This window comes from Salvelinus fontinalis, chromosome 14 (assembly GCF_029448725.1).
Source record: "Salvelinus fontinalis isolate EN_2023a chromosome 14, ASM2944872v1, whole genome shotgun sequence".
Taxonomy (NCBI): domain Eukaryota; kingdom Metazoa; phylum Chordata; class Actinopteri; order Salmoniformes; family Salmonidae; genus Salvelinus; species Salvelinus fontinalis.
Window position 1 is genome coordinate 30,153,365 of NC_074678.1, and position 8,369 is coordinate 30,161,733.

At 40.2% G+C, this 8,369-nt stretch overlaps 1 long non-coding RNA gene across 1 annotated transcript; it reads left to right on the plus strand.

Moving 5' to 3' along the window:
• Positions 1-1,049: 1,049 nt before the first annotated feature.
• Positions 1,050-5,963, plus strand: LOC129810597 (uncharacterized). The gene is made up of 2 exons (XR_008752751.1): positions 1,050-3,349; positions 5,437-5,963. It is a non-coding gene; the product is annotated as an uncharacterized LOC129810597 (long non-coding RNA).
• The last annotated feature ends 2,406 nt before the right edge of the window (positions 5,964-8,369 follow it).

Sequence of the window (8,369 nt, forward strand, 5' to 3'; positions counted from 1 at the left end):
GGTACTTCAGATATCACAGGCCATCAGGTACTTCAGATAAAAGGCCATCAGCTGTCATCTGATAAAATTATATTCCATATATTCCTTGAAAGTTACCAAAATTCTGGTATTGTACTGGTAAACGTAGAAAGTTTCCAGTATATCCTCCCTTTGCAACCCTACATGCATGTAAAGTTCAACCAAGACACAATATCCATGTTTATCAACTTCATAAAGTGATTCCCTATTATGGCAAATATTGTGATATACTGTATGTAAGCTATCCTCTTCTAAAAACTGCACAAAAATGTTTCCATATTCAAACCTGGGCCTTTGATGCTGCACAACTGAGTGAAAGACAAAAACCTCTTTATGTTGGAAACACATTAGAACACTACCCAGGATGAAATAGGGGCTTCAGCACCAGCAACCTCAGAGCCTGACAGAGATCAGGATGGGAGAGAAAGGAGAGAGGCACCTCTAAAAGCAAGGTGTTTCATAGGCTGGATGCCCTTATTTAGAGGCTTGTGTGAATCCATAGTCAAAAGTAATCAGCCACGTCCCCAGACTGCTCCTCTCTTTTCCGAGGCACACAGCCAGCGAAAACATATTTCCATTTTAACGCCTTCTGATGATCAAAGCATCAGCTTAATATAATCAGCTCAAACCCATTTACTGGCGAGCCCCACCGCTGCGTCTGGGGAGCGCTTCCCTTCCCAGCCCTATCTATTCTAAAACAGGTGCTATAATAGTAAATTAATTAGGCTGAGGAGATGCACCTTGTACGCGGCTGCCGCCAGCCCCTTGTGGGTCACAGCCTCCAGGAAAATGCCATCTGGGCTGCGTTTCCCCAGGGAGGCCCGAGGGGAGGGGGGATGTTGGGGGGCACACTGCCACTGACTGGACCTGCGCTTGACTGTGGAGGTTTTACATGACAATTAACCCTATTAGCCTTTCGCTTACTGTGTATTTGCTTCTGTATTATTTTATCCTTGAGGGGGGTGTTGGTGGTGGTGGTGAAGGGGGGGGGGGGGGGTTGGGGGGGGGGTGTTATAGCACCTCGGCTTCCGCAAATGTTTACAGATTGTGGCAGCTGCTACGTATGAGAATGCCAGAGGGGCAGCGACCTTGGCTGTACGATTGACATCTTGCAAAGTAACCGCAACCTCTCATACAGCTCATTTATTCCCACAGAAGGTTCAGTCTGCTACAGTGGGAGAAGATCACCATTGTCCAGAGGGGAAGATATTACAGTGCCACAAAAGAGTGACGGGAGGTCGAAGAGCCTTATTTACCAACCAACCTGCGCCTGTGCTCAGGCTGCCCATCACATATCCCGCTAGTCGATAAACCTCAAGGTTATTTAGGCAGATGAAAACAAGAGTCAAGGGTGCTCCATGGCACATTCGCATGAGGACAGCTTTTAATTGCCTAAAGGATCTCTTCGGCTCCAGAGACGGATGTGGATGTGGCAACCGTCTGATCTTAAAGCGCCCATGCAGCTCTGCTCCGCTGAGGCTGGCTAAGCTAATAGCATGTAGCACTGGAAAATGTGAGGAAGGGTTTGACTCCTGAGCCTGAAATCTGAGCGTCAGGTTGTTTTCAAGTCCCTATCTCCCCATGAAATAGGGAAGAAAGGAGAAAACCCTGCTTAATGAGGTAAAAAGCCGTTAAAATTTATGCTTACAGGATTGCCCGGTGACTTTTGATGTAATTACTTGGGGAGCCAAGGGCCCCTGAGGAAACGGAGGCAAGGTGCTGACGGTAAAGATGAGACTGTGAGAGGAGGGGCAGATGAATTAAAATGCAAAACAAGTTGAAATAACTTAAAAATAAAGAAAAACCCCACCAAGTGGTGAAGACAGAGATGTGAGATCACAGTCTCATTACTTTAAAACACAATGGAGCGCTGAAAGCTAAAGCGATTAGCTGTGCATTTTGCTTTCCTCTTCCCTCCGCCCCCTCCTTCTCTCTAAGGATGGGAGTCTCCACCGCTTGCCACACAGATTTTGTGATTAATCAAACGTGTGGGGAAAAGGGAGCTGGAGAAGGAGTAGGGCCAACAGAGGTCCCCAGCCAGAGCAGTGCGCCTGAGGGGCTCTGGGAACCCCTCGTCTCCGGGCCTCAGGTCCCGGGATCAGCTTCCACAAATATTGGGATTTGATGGGAAGCTGGGCGGTAAGCCCCAAACAGATGGTCCATGATGTTCAGTTAAGACCGCAATTGATTTGAGGAAACAGATATCCCCCCTCCTCGTTAAGTTGAAAGTACCTCTGGGACGGCAGTCAAGTGCTTTTCTAACCTCTGCCGTCAGAACCAGAGAGCGGCAAACAGACAAGCAGCGACTCGCCAACTCTCCAGCAGGGAGAGCAGGGAGAGGGGCTGCTCAACCCCCTGATCCCCTTAATAATGGAGGCTTGGCAGAGGGTGGAAATTACCCCTCTCCAAGAGGAGCCAGGCAGATTCAGCCAAACGGGGTTAATCTGGAGAAGAGTGTAGTTGCTTGACCTTATCTTAACCTGGTTCATGGAAGTTTCAACTTGAACTTGAAAGAGTTACATGGCTACTGCGATGAGGGGAATCGGGGGGATCAATTGAATTCAAATCAACAAAAGTGTCTCTCCAGTCATGGTTAGAGATAAACCCATAATGTAGGCGATCAGATAAGAGCACAGATGAGAATCACCAGAGATGTTCTCTTGCATGTAGCATATGCTAAGGGCTCAGCTCAGTTCAGAGTTTTGAAATAGAATATGCAACAGAGGCATTTAAAGTATAATACAGTAACACATGGTGCTATATAGATAAATGAAATGACTGAAATTAAATAAACTGAATCAACGACTACCAAGAACAAGTAAAATGAAAATGACTGTATAATCAACAGAACTATCCTTATTATCTGTGCAATACAACTCTTTGACTTAGAATAAGAGGCACTTTTTTGTCCTAAAATCTAAACACCAACATTTTAAAGTGGATATAGCAAAAATATAATTATGATGATATTTGAAAAGTTATTCCTCACTGTGTTTCTGAGCACACATACTGCAGCTTGTCAAGATCAATTAATCACAATCATTATTTGAAAGAATTATATTAATAAAAAAATAAAAAAACAATCACTTCAGAATAAGAATAAAAAACATCTTTACAGTGTACAGGTGAACCGGAAACCTACAGTGAAAGGTAACAATGAGAGGCAGAGCTGGTCAGAAACCATGTGCTGAGAGCCGGCTGCAGGGCGGCACTACACTGAGGCCTCTCCGCTCATTGTTCGCAGGATCTGCTGCTCTCTTGCTGTCTATGGCACACCTCTGGAAAAGCCGCCGGCACATCCGTCTGGAGAAACCTGAAGCACTGGAATGGGGTAAGAAATTATGCATTTTTCTCTACACTGTTAGATTTGGATTTAGTACTTTTGCATGAGTGTACGACTTGACTGGGAGTGGAAATAAAATGTACAGAAGTCAAAAATTCAACATTCAACTGGAGGATACATATTTTTTAAACTGGATTGTTATTTGAGACAGTCACTCCATCTTGACAATAAGCAAGACATTAAATATAGCAAGACATTAATATCTTTAACAAAAACAATGTTATTACATTTTAGGGTCTTTTGAAGCTTTCAAGGTAAATTTCTTTATAGAGGCACTGCAATATGCATAAAAAAATATTCTTATTAAAATAGTGAAGGGTAATATACTCAAATCTATAAAACTAGTATTATCTATAAACACATGTATATTAATTTATGCATGTTAAGTAACCTTTACATTGAGCAGTGTGCTCTGGTAGGACGGCTAACTGACAGCCCTGCTACAATGATTCTGAGGTCCTCCTAAATTTGCAGTCTTGATTTAAAATATATATTTGTGTTAATAATCAGAGAGATGATCTTTCGAGAGGTGCATGGATGTAAACAGCTGCCGTTTTTAGAGGGAGCAGGTTTGTCTATAATCAATGATCTTTCTGGAGCCACACATTAATTGCCTAAAATGACAGGCTTCCATCAATACATCCTTATATTAAAACATATTTTGGTGCCACTTTTTTCTCTTCTTCTATTCAATCAAATCATCTCAACAGCTGCCCTCCTTTGGGGAGTTATTGTGTTCAGTCTTTTGTGTTTCAATGTTACAAATTAGACTTCAAGCTTAATTTAGAAGAAAGCTCAAAAACTTGAGGCACAGAGAGACCCCATTGTTCTACAGTAGATCTGAAGATTATCACTGAGCAAAGTTACACATTTCAAATTCACGGAATATAATATTTTCTTGTAGATATAAAATAATATTGCAGATACTACAATATCAGTTTTTATAGTCTCTTTAAAAAATATGTTTTTTTTAATATGATTCAACATATTAAGGGTCTCCTACAATTATATTGAGAGTACATAGTAGATGTTAGTATATATACCTACAGTATACAATAAGTATAACTATCTTTCATTCATAGTGTTACAATTACATACATTTTTAACTTAATACTTCAAGTCAACCCTGCATTTGTCTACAAAAACATTATGCCAATTCAAGCTAGACAACTCTTAATATAAAGGAAAATACAGGAGATACACAACAGCGGGGAGTTCAGTCCTTTATCGGGAAACAGAGTGAAAGGACTAGAAGGGCCGGTTTGTTATACAGACAAGAGATGGAAATTGCCACTGGAGAAAATGAGGGTTATTCAGTGCTCCAATAAGCACCTATTTTCTCCTGGTCCTATAGTGGCCTTCTCACACGTCCTAAATCATCATTTAATTACAGTGTGAGGGGTGACTGTCAAATGGTGCCTGTAGGAAGGAGCATGCTACTGCCCAGTCCAAAGCCAGACATTACAAATGTTTGAAAAGGTCCAAAGTCAGTATGTAAGATGAACCCCTCTTTAATTGTAGAAAATAAAGGATGATATTATTCACATAACTTAATATTGATATATGTATAGGTGATCAATGTTATCCCTTACATTAAATGTCTTGTTCAATAAATCAAATGACAGAGAGATATGATTAAGTATGATCAATCAAATAATGGGATACAATGAGACTTAGTGCCATAGAACAATTTACGGCAAGTAGTTTTCCCAGTCATGTTATATTTTGTCTCACGATGTCCAGTTCTTTGAAGACAACTGAGTGATGCTAGTGCATAAGGAAAAGTTGTTTCTTCAAATGAAATATTTCAAGAGGATATAATTAGATAGTGCCACTTCTTAGAACATTTTGCACACAATTAAATATTTTTTGTTGTTAGAAAGAACATATCAAAAGGTATGACTTGGTACATTAAGGTGTTTGCCCACATAGAATAAAACTATTGCTTACACTTTTGCTTAGGATATATATTGTTTTGTCAATATTGAAAAAATATTTTTTATCCATTAAAAGTATGCCAAAAACAAATTAGACATATTCTGCACTATCTTGATGTGAACTGTTCTGTATTGCAGACTGGGGGGACAGTGATGAAGACTACAGGATTCCTATCCACCATGGCCTAGTGTTTTGATGCCATCTATTGGAATAATTGACCAATTTATCAAGGGGAGTATACAGAGTGACTACCAACTGAAATGCTTTCTATCCTCATAATAGAAGTGGTCAATTATAAATATATCGGTTACAATTACTAAATTCTACCCAACAAACATTGAGTAAACATTCAGCTCATTTTGATATCAGAATGACTTTCTCTCAACTACATCTACCAAGTCAAATTTCAAATGATGAAAAGGTGATATGATCGTGAACTAGAGATATCTTGATTTTGCATGATGCCATGTGTTTTTATAATGAAAAACAATGAAATGGATCAATACAAAGCATACCTCTTTTCTCCCAAACATTGGAAATCACAGAGAATGAAAATGAAACACAAAGTGGATGGTTTCCTGTATTAAACAAAGGTTGAATTTTATAAATGTTAACATGATATCAATAATGTAATAACAATAAATATACTGTAATTCGAACGATATCACAAGATACATCAATTCTTTATGCACATATATGTCGCTCCAACAAATTGGGTCAGCTCTTGGGTTCACCCGTATATAGTCTACGGTTTACCCACCACTGTTGAACAGCACATGATACTTAATGTATCATTGTTTTAGAAATCTTATCTCCCTCTACTCTAATCTTACTGCAGGGGGCACTACATCCAAACAAATACACAGCACTCAACTCATCCCACTCACTTCAATTACTCCTGATTAAAGACATGTGTTCCCTGGGAAAGCCCTCCTGTCAGTCCAGACAGGAACAATGGGACAAACTCATTGGAATGCCTTCAAAACCAATGTAAGAGTTAAGTCAAGATCATGGCGAAGAAGAACTTGCTCAGATTTATGGATATATCTGACATGCCATTTGTGGATGATCGCAGCACATATGGGAAGGATGAGGTTTTCTATGCAACAATTGTGTGCAAATAAACCACCCATGGACATCAGTAGAATTGTTTCTGCCGGGTGGAATAATGCACTCACATTTAATAGCAGTGGTTCTGATGACCCTGTTGGTCTGGAGAAGGCCATGAGCAAGGAAGGCTTCACTACGTTCTCCTTGTCCCTGTACACACACTCTTTCCATCATCACACCTTCTCAATGGCCTAACAGGGGCCACACAGGGCAAAGGGTTCATTTGATAATTGACTAAATCCTAGGACTAATTCCAGGGAATCTCTCTTCTGCCACTGGGATCGATCTGACCTCAAATCGTGGGGAGGATCTGGCCTCCATCAGAAAGACATTTTACATCCATCACATGCTGATATAGAGGCTTGACATTAATTGGACTAAAAAGCAGCCGAGCTCTGGGGGAGGCTGCTACTGTGCTGCTACACAGCCATGTGTGAAGTGGGCCACTCTGAAGTGGCCTTGAGAGGGTGACAGAGAGAGACAGCAAATTACAGTCTACTGATTCAGCCCAAGAGGACATCATAAAACAAGTCTGTCAGTTAGCCTGTTAGTGCCTGCAACACTCTGAATGTGTCTACAGACTTCTAGGGCTGGAATTTAAATGGAAACCACCATAGCAATGCGTACACAGTGTCTTTGTTTACAAACTACTACCCATGAACACATCTGATGCCTCTTCTCCAAATTTTCAAATACATGATCGGGACTTCTGGTAAGATACTCTTACTGTACCTGTGTGATTGCAGCATAACAATCTAAATCATTCATTGTTTGTAAGAACAATGTACATAACAAAAACATAACTGAGAAAGAAGAATCCTTTAGTTGATGTTTAATCATTTGACCAAAGTCCATTTAAAGCGGCAATCCACAGATGCTGCATCCATTTTTGGACTTATAAATTAATGATAAGTTCTCATTGATTCTTGAAGAATATAAACACCTCATAAACTTAGTTTAACTGTCTTACCCCATTAGAACCAAATGCAAATAAAAAACAATGCAAATGTTAACAAACATAGCATAGCCTCAAGACATGGTTAAAAGTGTAATTTTGATATCATGTATGGTCAGTCCTTGCATCAATAGCTTTGTCTATGATTTTGAGTGGTTACATTTCTCCAGACCAATTCCTCAGCTTTTTACCGAAACAGTGGTGGGGAATACACATTGTTATTGTTTCAACTGCAGATTGCCCCTTTAAGTGGATTCTGTCATCTTTCCAGCACCGACAAATGACAAAGTGTATTTTTTGTATTTTCTCACTTCAGCACTTACTTTAGAAAGTACATCTTAAAGTGGTTGGAGAGAAATCACGTAACTCTTCCTAGATGTAGACACCCATAGTCATCTAAAAAGGTCTTAACAATCAATGTAAGCAAAAAGTAAGTTCACATTTATGCAGCCGATGTGAAAGCCTGTCCACAATATTGAGACACATCCAAGTGCATTTCGACAGAGCAGATATTCATCCTTTTCTCTCAAACAGATGGCTGTGCTCATTGTGCTGCTGTCACCAGCGACTAAGATTTATGACAGACAATTACAGCGTCTGCCGTTAGCAACCTCATAATCAGCGCTATTATTTATAGATTGGAGCAATAAATTGACTGCTACTGCTGTTTATTGGATGTAAGGCCTTTTGGACAAATGCTCCCCTTGCTGTCTTCACTCAGTATGGCAGCTCTTAATGGCTTGGAACTATGACCTCTCAGAGGGGGAAAACACGATGGGAGGGTACAGTAAAAAGCAAAAGTGACCAATTATTCATGAGTGATGCCTTCCAATTTTCAGCTGTCAGTTTGTACACATTACGTCTGGATCTATTCTTCTCCTCTCTAAATAACAGGCTGATGTTCGTCAGTCACAGTATGCAAAGATCACAGAAAGCAGAGCAGTTTAAGATAACTAGCGACATCCAGCTGAATGGGGGGGAAACAGTGCATTACATTCACAAAAA